The sequence below is a fragment of the Ambystoma mexicanum genome, chromosome 10 (assembly GCF_040938575.1).
Source record: "Ambystoma mexicanum isolate Mex_15411 chromosome 10, UKY_AmexF1_1, whole genome shotgun sequence".
Taxonomy (NCBI): domain Eukaryota; kingdom Metazoa; phylum Chordata; class Amphibia; order Caudata; family Ambystomatidae; genus Ambystoma; species Ambystoma mexicanum.
The window spans coordinates 1,516,552,614-1,516,571,784 of NC_090932.1; the positions used below are offsets into that span (position 1 = coordinate 1,516,552,614).

Below are 19,171 nucleotides of genomic sequence, written 5' to 3' on the forward strand. Positions count from 1 at the left end.
TTAGATTTAGGCTCCTACACTATCATCAGAACAGATGGCAGAGACCGATGACCCAATTTCTGCAGATGAAGTACTCAGGGCAATTAGATCTCTCAAATTAACCCAAATGTCCAGGCCCGGACAGCTGTTTTATAAGAGGTTTGCATCCCAGCTGCTCCAGTACCTGCTTTTCTTATAACCATTTTCATCAATGGCGTGAATAACATGGACATCAGAGGAATCCCATATCACCATAATATTCAAGCCTGGCAGGGATCATGAGCTATGTGCCTACTATAGGCCTGTGCTGTAGTGAGTGTGCACAGCAATTGTTGATTGTTTCTTATGTTTCTAGTATAAAATAAAGTTAAATCTCTGAGTGGGGTGCAAACCCAGTATACAGCGCCTCTGTGAAAAGCACTAAAAAAATGGAACGAGAAAGAAAACCTTGGCTAATCAGCCAGCGGTCTGGGCTGCACACCCAATGTGCATTTAGTGGTTTCTAAATGTTTTTAATAATTGAAAAAAAACGTGAGACAACTCTAAAAAAGCACCAATCTTGATTTATTCACTAATTAATGTGATATTAGTCAATAAATTGTTCATATTCTGAAAGCAGATGTGCAATTGGGCCAACGCATTTCGGGCAAATGAGTCTTCGTCAGGACCTGTACGGCCATCTGATGGTGTTATCGGAACGTGAAGCTTTCAGTTATGTGGGGCTCTATTCTTCAAATGAAGGTCACTGGTAATTCACAGCGACTGCGTGCACAAAGCAAGTTGTCGCAGGCATAGCATGTGAAATTGACAAACTGCTGAGGGAATACTGCTACCGCTAATCTTGGCACTAGGCAAAGTGTCCTCTCGCGAAAGCTTCACGTTGCGATAGCACTATCAGATGACTGTACCAGTGTTTTTTCAATTATTAAAAACATTTAGAGTCCACTAAGTGGACATTGGGTGTGCTGCCCACACCGCTGACTGATTAGCCAAGGTTTTCTTTCTCCTACTATAGGCCTATCACTTAGAATAGAATAATGATGTGATGCTCTGACCCCTTTTGCTGACCTCATTGAGCCTGACTAATAAAGGTTTATTCATAATAAGAGTGTAGCAGACAACTTAAGGATGATACTCTATTTTATTGAAAAAGTGAATAGAGCCAAACAGAGGTCAGTCCTTCTCCTGCTTGATGCCCGGAAAATATTCAGCCATATTAGCTGAGGATTTCTCCATAGGGTATCTCAAAAATGCGCTTTTGGGAATTATATCATTATGATGATAAGGCAAATTAGAAATCCCCCAAGGTGAGGGTGGCCGCTAATATGGCCTTTTGTAAGTCCTTCAATCTTTATAGAGGCGCACAAAGTAGGGGTGTCCATTATTACCGTTCTTATATGCCCTCATGATGGAGCTCTTTGCTATGCACATTGGGCAATGATCAGATATCCATGGGGTGGGATGGGGAGCAGACAAATACAACCCATTGTTCACAGATTATGGGCCTCATTATGAGTGTGGGGGTCCGGAAATAAGGGTGCCTGTAGCAACGTACCGGCACTCTTTCTGGACCACCACACTCTGCCTCTTCGGGTGGGGGCCGTTACGTCCAGCAGGTCTGAACTGCCGGGTGCAACGGCACCTGCTCGCAGAGTTGTCACGGAAGCACTGACACCTGTGGGACTCCACTGTAATAGGGAATTATCAAATTTGTCGCCTGCCCACTCCGCCAGGACTTGTAATGTCCCGACGGGACCGGGAAGTCAGGCAGCGGTTTCGGTGTTACGAGGAAGGCGGCAACCCGCCGGTAGCACCAGCGGGTTACCGGCATCCTCGTAATGAGGCCCTGTGTCTTTCTAGCAGTTACAGACCTAAAGGTTTCACTTCCTACAATTATCAAAGAAATTAGAACTTTTTCCTTAGCCTCTGTGTTCAAAATCAAATTTAACGCTTGAAGAGTGGGGTAGAAGAAGTATCAGGAACAACTGCCATTTCGTTGGGCAGCCAAGTCCCTGAAATAGCTAGGAATCTATCGAACGGGTAAAATTGCTTCTCCCTGCCAAGCAAATTGCCCTTGACTGTTTGAACAAAACCGGCAGGACACCAATAAATGGAAAGGTATTGCTACGACATGTTTGGGAAGAATTATTATACGTAAAAGTTATATTCTTGTTTCATCATTATGCTTTTCAAAAGCTTCCAATTGCTGTCCTGAGATAAGTCTTGTTACACCTCCAAAGAGATCTCCTGTATTTTGTCTGGGAGGGTAAAAATCACTGAATAAATTAGAAAAAACCTTTTAGACAGAGGTGCGAGGGTGAGATTGAGATGTCCGGACATAAATGAATATTTTTACATCACACAATATAATGTCAAGTTCTTGGAGAATGGATGCAATGTAAGTCCAAGAATGTAGCCATTCATGGAGTAAGCAGTGACAGGGTCTTCTATTTAGAAGCAGCCATAGCTCCTGAGATGAGATGAAGCAAAACATTTCTATATCACTCCTATAACTAGGCTGATGCTTTCAATTGAGATGAATCATGTGGATGGGGTTAAGTAATTCCACTTTCACTCCCCCATTTGACAACCCATTGCTTACCCTGGGCTTGAATGCAAGTAGATTTGCTAGATGGAAAAGTAGCTGATGGCATAAACTGGGAGATTTCTTTATCAATTACTCTATCGGTTATTTTCAAGATTGTAAAGTAGATTTTGATATCATGGAATATGACAGATAACAATGTGTACTCTGCCCTTCCTCTCTCCCTCCTCCCATACCTCTTTTGGACTGGCCGCCCGTTATACCTCAGTGTCTCACAGGTCCCAGGCACCCCTGCCAGTCCTTCCGCACTTGCCGCCAGGCCCTACACTCCGCTGCACTTGTAATAAAACCTTGAGAGCTCTATCTCCGCACTTCACCAGTCTCTACTGACTGGGCGCACTTGGTCCCCTGCACGATCTATATACAGCCCTGCTTGTAGATCGTTCTGTTTGTTCTCCCTTGTCTTCACCCCTTAATGTGCACTTGAAAAAAACTGCAGAATCGCTGTCAGGCCTATTGGCTGTATCTAAATTGTTAAATGTATAATATTCACGTAATCTGCCTGTGCAGACCATTATCGTCCCAGAAATTCAAGTGCTATGAGCGACTGTGTTTCCCCATGTTCCTTCCCTCCTAGAGCGCTTTAAAACACTTGCCTGTGTATAGGCGCTATACAAATAAACATTACCATACCATACCATCTTAATATTGTACTGAGTGAGGAACTTCTTGAGTGGGGATCTCATAAGGTGTACTCTCGCAACCCGTATGTTAGTGCTATTAAGGTTGGCAATGGTTTTCTTATTTTATTATTTTATTCTTGTGTCGCAAGGATGCAGGTCAACACGGAGACATAGAGTCCCTCAGCTCCGTTTGTAAAGTAAGCAGTAGTTTGTTTGTGCCTACACCTCTTTGCGCCAAATTTCTGATGTAAATGAACAAAAGTACGTAGTCAAGTTTCTTCAAGTATATTTTCTTAATTTATTTGATATATGTTCTGCCCATATGGATGACACGTGTTTCGGCGTTTCATTGGCGCCTTTTTCAAATCCGGGCTGAATGCAAGCGTAACATGTAATAAAACAAAACACAAAATATAACATATGAAATAGCATTTTAGCATATTTTGTAACACATTTAGTAGTTAGAATAGTGACTTAGGCTGTGTAGTATATCCTTTTAGCATTCTCAAATTGCATGAACACCTAAAAGTGCAGCACCTCTTAGTTACCTCAAATGGTTAAAAATAAATCCATTACAGTGACTATGTTAGTTTTTTAAAATTAAATTTGTGCAATCCGAAAAAGAAGTAAGTATGGGATGGCATGGACCTAACAATTTTTGGCTGTCAGAAAGGCATGTAAATTTGTTTTCTTACCCTTATTGAATGTAGTGCGAATCTCCCTTTCCTTATTTCCGGGAATTAGTTTTTAGTTGAAGTGTATCACGGTAGTTCCAGGGTTAAATCCCACCTAGAACAAATTTGGTTGTTCTATTATGCTAACATTAACCTTTTAACCTTCTATCGGATTGATTCTTTATGCATGATTCCCTGGCATATATTTAGACACATTTTAAACTCTAGTAAGCATGACTAGTAACATCTTTCTCATTGCATTTATGTAAAAAGTGCTATTCATATTTGCAATCCTCCAATCGCATTACATATCCTTGGTCTCATGCATTCTGTTACTCTAGCGGTCACTAGGAATTACTTTTTCAGTTACAATGACTGGTAACCGATTTGCTCCCCATTTGTGTTTACCAAAACACCCTTTCGCGTGAGTTTGAAATCCCAACCAAAATATATTTTGTTTCTCCAGCATTGGATCTTTCATGGATTCACATGCTTAGAATATTCCCCGTCGTCAGACTGGGAACCCTCGGTACACATATATAGTCGTTTCCTATAGGAAAAAACTTCCGACACTTGTGTGTCCTATCCACATCTACGTCCTCTCTGGGGCCGTTCACGCATGCCCCGTAGGACGTAGCCGTATAAAAGCCCCGCCCCCGCGGGTCCCGTCAGATTTCAACCGTCTCGAAAGATAGTGGGATCTCCTCGCGTAGTCTCTACTGCTAGATTTTTCGAATTGTCGAACTCCTGTGAGTTTGTTAATTTTATCGGAATGTCGGGAAAACCTCTATTTCGCCCGTGTGCCACGTGCGGATTGAAGAAGGTTTACGAGGGGGACGGCCATTTAGACTGTATTTATTGCCTCCACCCTCACCACTCGGCAGACCAGTGTGAAATATGTAAAGGTTTTTCCCAGAAAACCCTGAAGGATCGAAATCGACGGCTGGTATCCTGGTTAAATGACGGTGCGGGAGCATACCCTCAGTCAGAGGTGGGCTCTGTGCGCAGCGTGGCCTCTGCGAAAACATCAGGAGCCCCTGGACGCTCAACTTCGTCGGAACCTCCGGCTAAGAAGTCACGACCTGCGGAAAAAGACGTTCCACGAAGTCACTCTTCTAAGGACTCTTCTAAAGAATCTGCAAGAAAGACATCTTCGTCAACTTCGTTGAAGAAAGGAAAGGAGAGGCTTTAATCCTCCTCGGGCGATCAACACAGATCAGCCACGAGTAGAGATTCGGATAAACGCAGGGAGAGCGCTGTGAAGGCGGGACCGCCTAAACCACCTGCAGGCCCAACGTCGACGACGACGAACCAGTCGGTGTCCTCACTGCCGCTGACGCAGTCGATTTCACCCGTCATCAACCCAGCGACGACCTCGGCGACGATGTCCTCGTCGACGGAAGTTCTGGCCTGGAGACCAGAAGTATTTGATATGGGGTTGCCTGACACATTGCTACAGGAACAGGCAGCGTCAATTGCCTCGAAAGAAGACGACGGCTTCAGAATTGTGAGCCCGGAGGACCTCGGTCTACGAGCCACATTTCCATCAGGAGCAACCTGCTCTCAGGAGTTTACCCAACCTCCAAGCTCTCAGGCGACCCTGTCCATGGAGGTACTGTCCTCCTTACACTCGCTGCTGAAATCGCTGGACGAAAGGCTTCCACCTGTACCGTCGACACCCCCTGTCGACGAGCCCGGCCCTTCACACCGCCCGACCAGATCAATCGGGGTTCCAACAACTCCAGCAGTCCAGGAGGAAGGTGAGCTTTCGGACTCCCTATCTGACCACGGGTCAGCGTCAGATACATCCCTCTCACCATCTAGGGATCCATCCTGGGTGTCGGATGTGGAAATGGAAACACCAAAGAGTCCCACTCACCCGTCACCACCGGACGATATAGGTGCCTTTCATTCTATGATGGAAAAAGCGTGCAAGGAGTTTGGCCTGGTCCAACAGGAGGAGAAAAAGGACTGTTTTCTTTTTGACCATATGGGCAAGAGTAGACGCTCAATATTCTCAATACACATTTTAGACCATGTCTGGAAAGAAGGTGTTCAAACCATGCGTCACCCATTTTCTGAGCCGGCTGTCAAAGGCCGTATTGAAAAGAAATTTAAAGTACCAGACTCTACACCGAAGTGTCTTTCGGCTCAACCTACACCGGACTCGGTGGTGTCGTCGGCGGCGACGAGAAAAGCAAAGGCCCAACATAAATGCTCTACCCCTCCAGATAATGAGGCGAGGCGCCAAGACGTGTTTGGTAAGAAGGTTCTTTCTGTGGGGGCCTCAACGGTGAAAGCAGCTAACTCCCTGGCGATTGTGGCCAGATATGACAGGGAGATGTGGCACAGACTGGCACCTATCCTGGACCACCTCCCGGAAGAACATAGAAGAACGGCGATGTCCCTGGTTCGAGAAGGCGAAGAAGCATCGAATCATGCTATTAACATAGTGGTGGACCTGGCAGATTCGGGTTTTAAACAAATAAATAATGGAGTTGTTCTAAGACGCCAGGCTTGGCTTAAGTGCACCAAATTCTGACCCGAAGTACAGTATAAAGTTTTGGACATGCCCTTCGAAGGTGATCTTCTTTTCGGAGAAAAGGTGGACGAGGCCTTGAAGGGCATGAAGGAGGACTCAGATACAGCACGCTCGTTGGGTTCTCTCCAGAGTGGTAAGCCCTTTCGTTCTTTTCGTCCCTTTAAAGGAGCATCTGGAAACTCAAGATTCTCATCAACCAGGGATAGATCTTTTGGTAGATCAGCGTATCCTTCCCAAGGATATAGACGCGCCTCTCAGACCTCAAGCCGGCGCAGAAACTTCCAGTCTTCCAAGAGACGACCAACTTATTCGTCGTCGACGAGCAAACAGAAAGACCAGCAATGACGGGAAGCGTACCGTTCTGGGAGGAAGAGTGTCAAGCTGCATCGAGGAATGGGAGACCATCACAACAGATCAGTGGGTTTTGGACACTGTGAGGTACGGACATTCCCTACTATTCAAATGCAAACCTCCAAAATGCCCACCAATACACCTATCCCAGCCACATCTAAACATCTTGCGGCAGGAAGTAACACTCATGTTACAGAAAGGCGCCATCGAATTAGTCCCTGCATCGCAGAAAGGCCTAGGGGTATACTCACTGTGTTTTGTGGTAAAGAAGCCAAACGGAAAATGGCGCCCTATTCTCGACCTGCGAGACCTCAACAAGACCCTACAGAGTCAAAAATTCAAAATGCTTACACTGCAGGAGGTGATCAGATCCATCCAAATGGACGATTTTTTGGCGTCACTAGATCTACAGGACACGTACTTCCACATTCCGGTGTGTCAAAAACACAGGAGGTTTCTGAGGTTCATGGTAGGTCAGACACACTACCAATTTGCAGTGCTCCCATTTGGTCTAAAGTCCTCCCCAAGAACGTTTACAAAATGTTTGGCACCTGTGGCAGCCTGGCTGCGAAAGGGAGGGCATCATGTATACCCGTACCTCGACGACTGGCTTGTGAGGGGATCCTCCCCAGCGTCGACCAACGACAGCGTACAAGCCACCTTACAACTTCTGCAACGACTGGGGTTCGCAGTGAACTTCGAAAAGTCTTCTCTAAAGCCCTCAAGGAGCTTGAAGTTCTTGGGAGCGCAATTCGAAACCCACTCGGGAATAGTGAAACCGTCCCTAGACAGAATATTGAAGATCGAACAACTGACGAGTCAACTTCGCCTACTGAGCACATTTTCCGTGAGAAAATATGTGGCAATCCTGGGTTCCATGGCTTCGTGCACCCACCTAGTAGCAAACTGCCGATTGTTCATGAGGCCTCTACAGGAGTTCCTGTCGGACAGATGGAAGCAGGCCACGGGCTGGTGGTCAGACAGGATAACCGTCGACGACGAGGGTGTCATCAGATCCCTCCAATGGTGGAAAATCTTTTACAACCTGGACAGAGGGGTTCCTCTACAAGAGCCGGAATTTCAGAACACCATCATCACGGACGCCTCCCTGACGGGCTGGGGAGCACACATGAACGATCATCAAACCCAGGGCAGATGGTCTTCGACCGAATCGCACCTACACATCAACGTGCTGGAACTGAGGGCAGTGAGATGGGCCTTGAAATCATTCCTTCCACATATCAAAGGATCAAAAGTAAGAGTGCTGACAGACAACACGACAGCCATGTTCTACTTGATAAAGCAAGGCGGCACCAGATCCAGGACCCTTTCGGCGGAAGCTCAAAAGATCTGGCACTGGGCGTTGAAACACAACATATCCTTAGTGGCTTACCATCTCCCGGGTGTGAAGAATGTGCAAGCGGATTCCCTGAGCAGGACAATGGCTCAAATACACGAGTGGGAGCTGGACACCGGTCAGCTACAAATAATCTTCGAAAGGTGGGGGACCCCCTCAATCGACCTCTTCGCAACGAAAGAAAACAGGAAATACAAACAGTTCGCGAGCAGATGGCCTCAAAAAGGATCCGTGGGGGAAGCATTCTCGTTTCCTTGGACGGACAAATTCCTGTACGCTTTCCCTCCGTTCCCCCTTATACGGAGGACAATCCAGGGGATTCGCAGGTACAAATGCCGGGTCATTCTAGTGGCACCGTATTGGCCGAGACAACCATGGTTTTCCGACCTCCTACATCTGTCGTTGGAACAGCCTATAACTCTCCAGAAAGTGCCGAACCTACTGTCCAGGGACAAGGGAACGGTGTGGCACCACAATCCGGACAGCCTCAACTTAACAGCATGGCTCCTGACTTTTCAGAGTTTGGCAGCTTGAAAGTCTCGTCGGATTGCCGGAGAATTCTGCAGGCGGCTAGGGCCCCTTCGACTAACAAATCATGCATATGCAAATGGCGGAGGTTCTGTACGTGGTGTCAAACACAGCACGAATTTCAGCCTTTAGAAGTAACCCCTGAACAAATTCTTCCGTATCTTCTTCACCTAGCTGAGAGTGGGCTGTCATCATCGTCCATCAAAGTGCACTTGGCGGCCATTTCAAGGTTTACGAGGAGGAGACAGTCTTCACCATTATTCAGTGACAGACTGGTGAAACATTTCATGAGGGGTCTCTTTAGAACTTTCCCCCCAACGAAACGGTTCCCACCGTCGTGGAGTTTAAATGTGGTGTTGGCTGCCTTAATGAAGCCTCCATTTCAGCCAATGTCCTCTTCATCCATGCAGTTCCTATCTTGGAAACTGGCTTTCTTAATTGCCATTACATCGGCTAGAAGAATGTCGGAATTACAGGCATTGGTCATAGATCCTCCATATATGAGATTCTTTAAGGACAAAGTAATTTTATCAACTAACCCGACTTTCATCCCGAAAGTACCGACAGTCTATCACAAGCACTCGACCCTGGTCCTTCCTACTTTCTTTGCGTCCCCGTCGTCGGCGGCGGAAAAAGCCCTTCATACTCTGGACGTCAAAAGGGCGTTAAAATTTTACCTGCAAAGGACGCAAGATATCAGAACTACCAGACAGTTGTTCATTGCCTACGGTCCGTCGACGAGAGGAAGGGCAATCTCCAAGCAAGGCCTGGCTCGTTGGGTCTCTTCGGCAATTACTTTTAGTCACTCCAAGGCTGGGAGACCCCTACAAGGACGCCCTAGAGCCCATTCCACGAGATCGACAGCCTCCTCCGCGGCTCTATGGGCAGGAATTCCTCTGACAGACATCTGCCAGGCGGCGGCATGGTCTGTCCCACACACGTTTACACGCCATTACTGCCTGGAAAGGCAGCACGCGGATGAGGTACAGATGGGAAGGGCAGTTCTGCGCCATCTGTTTCAATGAGGTAAGCCAAAAACGGTTAAGCTTTTGTCTTTTGCCTTGTCTATTCTGGTTCTTTAGTGTGTCTGTTTTGAGCAATATATGTATATATATGTATGTATTATGAATATGTATATATCGGAAAATATGTTGCTGCCTACGTGCCTATATATTAGGTTTTGGGGTGTTTTTTGTGGTGTATGTTACATTGCATTCTCACCTCCTTCTTTTAGGATACTGCTATACAATCTATTCTAAGCATGTGAATCCATGAAAGATCCAATGCTGGAGAAGGGAGTAGTTTCTTACCTGTAACTCCATTTCTCCAGCGTTGGTATCTTTCATGGATTCACATGCGCCCACCAGCCTCCCCGGAATGCAATGTGCAAGATATGTGCATAAGCAGGTTCTCCTTTCTACTTTGGAGGGGCCGAAATCTGACGGGACCCGCGGGGGCGGGGCTTTTATACCGCTACGTCCTACGGGGCATGCGTGAACGGCCCCAGAGAGGACGTAGATGTGGATAGGACACACAAGTGTCGGAAGTTTTTTCCTATAGGAAACGACTATATACGTGTACCGAGGGTTCCCAGTCTGACGACGGGGAATATTCTAAGCATGTGAATCCATGAAAGATACCAACCCTGGAGAAATGGAGTTACAGGTAAGAAACTACTCCCTTATGCCACTCGGCATCAAGCGTGCTGAATTCTACATTGAGCATGCTTGTAGCGGTGGTCTTTCCACCCCTTAAAAGCGCTTATCTACAAAATTCTCTTGCTCATGCCTCAAGCATCGGGGGTCCTGTTTTGGTTCTGGCAAATCCTTGTTCATAAAAAGTTACAGATTGTTAGTCCCTCTTTCCTTTTGTTCATTTACAAAATTCGGCGGCCATACTTTGGGCTGAGTTTTAGTACGTAAGTCCTTTTTTCCTTTTTGATGTTTAAAATGATCTGTTGCATTTGTGTTTAGTGTAACATTGATTTGAATTTAAACTTCCGTATTTATCTTGCGCGGCTGATCTGTTACTTATTATTATGTCCAAATTTACAAAAATTAAAGTTAAATGAGTAACTAATTTTTCACTATGTTTATTAGTATTTTTTTCTCCTCCCCCCCCCCGCAATCTCTTTATATTATGTATACCTAAGACAGTTTCCTGTTGGGAATGGTGCATTATGGTAACTTTAGTTTTCTTCATTGACCATTATTTTCTCACTATATTTTATTAGCATTCTTTTCACAATTTCAGAATGGTGCATTGTGGTACCTGTGGTTTGATGTAAATTTCGCCTCTTTCATCTGTTTAACTTTCATCTGATTAGCGGTTTCGCCCATATATAGGATCTCCCCATGTGTATATCTGAAGCATGTGTTTTAACATTGCAGTATTCAATAATATTTTTATATGCAACAAATTATAATTGAACAAAATAGAAAACAGGAAAAAAACATTTTTGTAATTAATGAAAACATTTGCAATATTCATAACAAGAGTCCTGTATATTATCATTGTTTTGGTTTTGTTTCTGCTATTTCTCTGCTACTTCTCCAACATCACAAAAAGTTAATCATTTCATTGTCTGAATTTAATCCATGTTCCAATGTTTGAAAATGACAGATTAATCTGGCTTCTTCTTGCCTTAAGCAAAGTTCTTGATTTCCTCCTCGTTTGCCCATTTTGATTCTTTTCAGTCCAATAAATCTAATGTCTTTTTTATTATGCATTTGGTGTTGGTTTTGCCAATGAACAGATAACAGGAGGTTTTTGTCTTGACTTCCTATGGCTGAAATATGTTCTCTAATTCTAGTTCTTAACTCCCGAATGGTGCTCCCAATGTAGAGCAGATTACAGACACATATCACTGCGTAGGCCACATGTTTGGATCTACAATTAATTTGTTCCCTAATCTTTGTTTTGACACCTTCTTGGTTCGTAAAAGTAACTATTTCTTGTAGTGCATAGTGGCACATCGAACAGAAACCTGACTGTGGTTGTCGTAACCATGTTTGTGATCTTGTTTCTTCTTCTTCCTCTTCGGACATCATAGAAGGACTCAACATGTTTTTCAGAGTTCTGGCTTTCCTATAAATTATTGTTGGATAATCTTGTATGTGTTTCTCGATATGTGGGTCTAGTTTTAATAGATACCAGTTCTTTTTTAGGACTTTTTTAATTTCTTTGTTGTTTGCACAATATGCCGTAATAAAATGAATAGTATCATCTGGTTGTGTACTTTTGCTGCTTTGAGATAATGTTGATTGTCTGGTCATGTTTTTGGCTTTCATTTTTGCAGTTTTAATTGATTTTTGTGAGTATCCTCTGGCCTTAAATCTGTCTGATAACAGTTAACATTCACTCTCAAAATCTGATAATTCTGTGCAATTACATCGTGCTCTAATGAACTCTCCTTTCGGAATGTTGTAGATAACTGGTTTATGGTGGCAGCTAGTCGCATACAATGTTGAATTGACTTCCGTCTCTTTTCTAAATGTTTTTGTGTGTAATTGTCCTGTGGATACAAAGATGGTTAGATCCAAAAAGTTAATTTCCGTTTTGCTGCTTTGCCCAATAAATTCTAGGCCAAATTCATTGTTATTTGCTTGGTTTAGTAAAGACTCCAGTTCTTCCGGTGTACCGTTCCAAATAATTAGTACATCATCGATGTACCTTAGCCATTTGATTATTTTGTTGTTGAACTCAGGTATTTGGTATATGTGTAGGTCTTCGAACATTCCCATTACAATGTTGGCAAGTGCTGGGGCATATTTAACGCCCATTGCGACTCCACGTATTTGTCGAAAAAACTGATTATTGAAAATGAAAACATTATTCTCTAAAGTTGTCATGAGCATTTCTTTAAGCATGCATGCAGAGTTGAAAAATGACGCAGATCTATTTTTGAAAGTATAGTCCATTGCCTCCAGGGCCAATTCGTATTTAATAGATGTATATAGAGCCTTGACGTCCCATGTTGCTAATAAGTATGTATCTTGCCACTGAATTTCTTCTACAATTTTAATGGCATCTGTTGTGTCTTTCAGATATGCCTGTATTTTAGGTACTTCAGGTCTTATTATATTGTCAATATATTCCGCTATAGGTTCTGTCGCCCAACCTGTGCCACTTACAATAGGCCTTCCTTCTGGGATAGTGTCATATTTCTTGTGAACTTTCGGAAGAAAGTATATGGTTGGAATTGCAGGTTTATTTACCCGTAGGTGTGTCTGCTCTTCATCAGTTATTAGTCCTTGCTGGTGCCAGGCATTAATAAGGCTTGTCAAATCTTGTGTTATTTTCGGTATTGGATTTCCTATTAATTTCTCATAACATTCTGGATTTTCCAAGTGGTTCATAGCCATCTTTATGTAATCCACTCTATTCATTATTATAATGTTGCCACCTTTGTCCGCTTCCTTGATAACCAATTGATGATTTGATAGTAATTTTCATATGGCAAGAATTTCATTTGCTGTGAGATTTTTGAGATTAGTCTTGTTTTTTATTTGTGGTCTTTTTCTTAAGTAGTATAAATCTTGTGTGACTGCTCTGTAAAATGCGTCCACCATGTTATCTGGTGATAGCTGGGGTGTGAACCTGGATTTGGGTTTCAATTCTTTCATGTAAAAAGGAGTTGGCTGTATTTCTAACTCATGAATGGTTTGATGTATTGGATAGTCTCCTGGTTCTTGTAGGGATCGTAATAGGTGAATACCGCTTAGTTCTTCTATGGTTATATCACTTCTAGTTATGGTTTCAGATGTTTTTTTCCTTTTTTCAACTTGAGTCGCAAAAAATGTTTTAAGTTTTAATTTCCGAACAAATTTGAAAAGATCCACATGTATTTCTATGGGTTCAAACTCAGTTGTCGGGGCGAATGATAGGCCTTTATTCAATACATTAATTTCATCTTCAGTTAGTATTTGGTTTGATATGTTCATCACCAAGTTATTTATTTCTGTTGTTTTTTGGCAGCTTCTTTCGACGCCGCCCGTGTTAATCGTCGATAGGCGTCTGAGCCGTCTGAATTTTCTGGGTCCTCCTGATCCTCTCTTACCTCTTCTCCGACTCGTTTCTGTGAGGTGTCTGGTGCTTTGCTGATCTGAAAACAGACTTGTTTCGTCTGAATGTTTCTGTTTCCTTGTTTGTATCTTTTGATTTGATTTAGAAATCCTTGTCCCTTCGGTTTTGCAGTTCCTAATACTGTTTCCACGTCATTCTCATTTACGGGTTCTTCCTCTGCCTCTGAACTGTACGGTGAAGTGTTGGGAGTAGTCTCTCTTGATGTTGGTTTGATTTTATTATATTTCTCTTGGAAAGTGTATACTCTATCCTCTTGGTAATCTCTGTCATCACGATAGAATTTTCTCAATTTTATCTTGTCTTGATATTCTTTGAGAATTTCATGCATTTTCAAAAAGTTCTTTTCTTTAGTCACTTCTAAGGCTTTTGCCTCTTTAATTTCCTTTTTTATATTTTCAATTTGATCAGTTATTCGTCTGTGTTCTCTCTGTGCATGCTCAATTAGCATTTCTAACATGTGTTTTGAACATTGATTGAGGTTTGTTTCCCAATTGTTAGCCAAATCTTTATCATCGTCTTTACTGAAATCTGGAAAGATCAAAATGCGAAGTCCTCTTGGGATCTGGTCCTTTGATACATAGTTTTTCAGAGAGATTATTTCCCAATACTTATCAATTTCTTTGCGAGAGGCCCTCTCTAGTTTTACAAATTTATATCTGAGGTCCTCTCTTTTCGGAAAACTTGAAGTGAAAGCATGGGTGTTATTCCCTTTGGCAGAGAAAAGTTTGTTTGCTTCTTCTTCTCTATTCTCCATTTATTCTGCCATTTTTTTAATTTGTTTTCTCAATTTGTTGCATAGAAAAATATTATTGAATACTGCAATGTTAAAACACATGCTTCAGATATACACATGGGGAGATCCTATATATGGGCGAAACCGCTAATCAGATGAAAGTTAAACAGATGAGAGAGGCGAAATTAACATCAAACCACAGGTACCACAATGCACCATTCTGAAATTGTGAAAAGAATGTGCACTGTTAAATCATATGTTTTAGATATACACATGGGGAGATCCTATATGGGCGAAACTGCTAATCAGATGAAAGTTAAACAGATGAGAGAGGCGAAATGTACATCAAACCACAGGTACCACAATGCACCATTCTGAAATTGGGAAAAGAATGCTAATAAAATATAGTGAGAAAATAATGGTCAATGAAGACAACTAAAGTTACCATAATGCACCATTCCCAACAGGAAACTGTCTTAGGTATACATAATATAAAGAGATTGCGGGGGGGGGGGGGAGGAGAAAAAAATACTAATAAACATAGTGAAAAATTAGTTACTCCTTTAACTTAAATTTTTGTAAATTTGGACATAATAATAAGTAACAGATCAGCCGCGCAAGATAAATACGGAAGTTTAAATTCAAATCAATGTTACACTAAACACAAATGCAACAGATCATTTTAAACATCAAAAAGGAAAAAAGGACTTACGTACTAAAACTCAGCCCAAAGTATGGCCGCCGAATTTTGTAAATGAACAAAAGGAAAGAGGCACTAGCAATCTGTAACTTTTTATGAAGAAGGATTTGCCAGAACCAAAACAGGACCCCCGATGCTTGAGGCATGAGCAAGAGAATTTTGTAGGTAAGCGCTTTTAAGGGGTGGAAATTCAGCACGCTTGATGCCGAGTGGCATAAACAAAATATATTTTGGTTGGGATTTCAAACTCACGCGAAAGGGTGTTTTGGTAAACACAAATGGGGAGCAAATCGGTTACCAGTCATTGTAACTGAAAAAGTAATTCCTAGTGACCGCTAGAGTAACAGAATGCATGAGACCAAGGATATGTAATGCGATTGGAGGATTGCAAATATGAATAGCACTTTTTACATAAATGCAATGAGAAAGATATTACTAGCCATGCTTACTAGAGTTTAAAATGTGTCTAAATATATGCCAGGGAATCGTGCATAAAGAATCAATCCGATAGAAGGTTAATGTTAGCATAATAGAACAACCAAATTTGTTCTAGGTGGGATTTAACCCTGGAACCACCGTGATACACTTCAACTAAAAACTAATTCCCGGAAATAAGGAAAGGGAGATTCGCACTACATTCCATAAGGGTAAGAAAACAAATTTACATGCCTTTCTGACAGCCAAAAATTGTTAGGTCCATGCCATCCCATACTTACTTCTTTTTCGGATTGCACAAATTTAATTTTAAAAAACTAACATAGTCACTGTAATGGATTTATTTTTAACCATTTGAGGTAACTAAGAGGTGCTGCACTTTTAGGTGTTCATGCAATTTGAGAATGCTAAAAGGATATACTACACAGCCTAAGTCACTATTCTAACTACTAAATGTGTTACAAAATATGCTAAAATGCTATTTCATATGTTATATTTTGTGTTTTGTTTTATTACATGTTACGCTTGCATTCAGCCCGGATTTGAAAAAGGCGCCAATGAAACGCCGAAACACGTGTCATCCATATGGGCAGAACATATATCAAATAAATTAAGAAAATATACTTGAAGAAACTTGACTACGTACTTTTATTCATTTACATCAGAAATTTGGCGCAAAGAGGTGTAGGCACAAACAAACTACTGCCATCTTAATATTGGGCTGAACCTAATAGATTGTGATGGGATTTGGAAGAAAGTTCAGAGGCGTACATATGGGTATTAAGCGTGTTATAAATAACCTATCATATCATATCATCCAGTGATTTGATAGATCTCATTGCTAAACAAGGATCAGGGACCTGAGGTGATTTGACCTGTAAAGATCTTCATGTTATCTTGCGGAATACAATGTTTATGTCACTTCAAGAGTACTGCTTGCTCTGTTTATTTATAAATGTGAGTAGGGCAGAAAGGGAGGCGGGGAGGGCCTGCTACAGGGTGGCAGTGGGATGCAGAGTTCAAAATTTGACACATTCTACAAATGTGTACTTTGTCTTCACATCTTCTACCAATCTGTAGTATGTTTCAACATTTGCTGCTTTGAAGTATTGGTCCAATGAAATTAGATGAAAAAAGAGTGCATTCTAGAGGTTAGGGTCCATCGCATTAAGGTGCAACCTTCCATTCAAGTAGGTCAAATGACTGTATCTAAGGGGGACACATGGACAACAGGGTAGTAGAGAATTTCTCTGGCATCACTGGGTGGACACTCGTGCATTCAGAGAGGACTCACGATATTCCAGTGGAGGCGGAGGGATTCTGTTATCTATACCTTACAAGTAAGTCTCTAACACTTAAGCCAGACATTCCAGGGTTTCACATTTTGTAGGTGTAGTTTGTACAGCTTATCAACGGAGCCAGATCCCCATATGCAAGTGTGGTTAATTATTTCTTTAGTTGAATTTGTTTTGGAAGCATTTAAGAAAAGTGTAAACAAATTTCAATGATTGTATTCTTAAATATTAAAATGTTGACAGCAATAACAAAGGTGCATATGTACAGCTTAATAGTTGGATAAACATGAACAAATATTTAGACAATAAAACAGGTATCCTAATATTTAAGAATACCAAAATGTCTAAAATGTTTAAAGATGTATGTTTGATATGTTTTAGCATGTACATGGCTTGGTGGGTATCTTCCATCATGTTCGGAATTCTGGCTCAGCATTTAGAAATAGTGTTGATTGGCGTGGAACAGGGGACAGTGGAAGCCAAGAAAGATGCCAAGAACACAGTTTGTTCTGTGGTTTATTAGGTATTATGTATAGTCGGCTAACTATAAGGTAACTTGGAATTTCCAAAGGAAATGTAACATGAACAACGAAATAGTCAGTGTGGTTTTGTACATGTGTCTTTCCCATTGGTGTGAGTGCCAGAATCTCTCTGCTCTGGTGTCAAAGTCCTAGTCCTTGTTTACACTCCTAGGAAGTTGCTTCATCTCCCTCTGCTCTGGTTTTCTGGGTTCATGGGGTTCCAGAAACCTTCTCCTTACAAGTCTTTTAAAGATTCTGGGGCGTTTGCATGACATCCTCCTTCCCTGCAGTTGCAGGCTCACAGGGTTCTTGAACCCTCCTTTCAGTTGGCTCTAGTTGTGGGCTTTCCAGGGTTCCATACCCCTGGTCTAATAGAGTTCTCAAAGTTCTGAAGCAGCCAGTGTTGGTCGCAGCTGACAGGAAGAGCTATAGTGGGATCCCTCGAGTAGGGTGGCCAAACCTTAGAGAGTTTACCAGTCCCTTTTGTACTGAGCATACACTCTGACCTCCATTGGTCTGGGCCTTCTTAGAACTGACCTGGCCCACTGCAATGTGCCTATTCTGACTACCTAGGCCCTGCCCCGCCTCACGGCTTTTCTCTCCACTCTCCCCTGGTGTTACTACTGGTTCTGTATCACTCTTGAACTCTGGTATCTCCCCTTCATCTTTCCCATGACTCCTATCACCTCCACCTGACCCCTGCTTTCGAACACTTTGCTTCTGGTCTTACCACCTTTTAAACTAATGTCCCTATGCCCACTGTCCCCTGATGTTTCCACCCCCTTTCCCTTCACTAGTGCTATACCCTCTACCTTCCTACCCACACAGGGTATTACCACTGCGCTAATTTCCACTTTTATTTTCACCTCCTTTTACTCCACTCCAGATTTTACCTCCTCCCTCCATTCCTGTTCTATTTTGCCACCTTCTTCCTTTCCTCTACAGATAGCACTGCCTCCTTCCTTTCATTTTTCCCCTCCTTCCAAGCCATTCCTGATTTTACCTCCTCCCTCCTTTCCTTCCCTTTTGTTACTGCCTCATTCGTCGCCACTCCAGATTTTATGGTAACCAGTCTTTCCATCGAACAATGATTAATCAAATTAAAATCCAATAAAAATTATCCATTAAAATGCATTTCCATGGAAATGCATATTCATTGAATGAATTTCGATGGATTTCCAACTAAAACATACCTTTAAAATAGATGTATGTTTGGGTTGGAAATTCAATAGGTTTGAGGAAAGGGTTCATTTTTGAAAATGGGGTTTGATCATGACAGGGGGGGCAGGACCCCTGGGGTTGAGGGGGATTTGAGGGGGGAACCGCATAAACAATAAATAACACAAGTTACAGGGAGCTGTCCAGTGCTGAAATATATTAAAGATTTCAGCACTGGACAAGGGTTCCATTTTTTAAAATGGGGTTGGGGAGGGGCTAGGAGGGGAGAACCCGTGGAGGTTGATAGGAGTTTGGGGGGGGGGGACCACCAATAAACAATAAATAACACAAGTTACAGGGAGCTGTCCAGTGTCAAAATTATACATTTCAGCACTGGACAGTTCCCTATAACATTATGCATGTTTCATCGAATTTCCATGCAAAAAAATGTAAAGTGTTTATATAACGAAACCCTATTAGATGAAAGGGTTTCGACGCATAACACTTTGCACTTTATGTATGGCAATTAGATGGAACATTTTTCGTTGGAAAACCATTGAGGCATTTTATGTTGAATAGTAAATC

The 19,171-nt window shown here is 42.4% G+C and overlaps 1 protein-coding gene across 1 annotated transcript in view; it reads left to right on the forward strand.

Moving 5' to 3' along the window:
- DNAH10 (dynein axonemal heavy chain 10) overlaps positions 1 to 19,171 on the forward strand; it is a 2,725,177-nt gene that overhangs the window by 2,613,070 nt on the left and 92,936 nt on the right. The gene's annotated exons all lie outside the window — the stretch shown is intronic.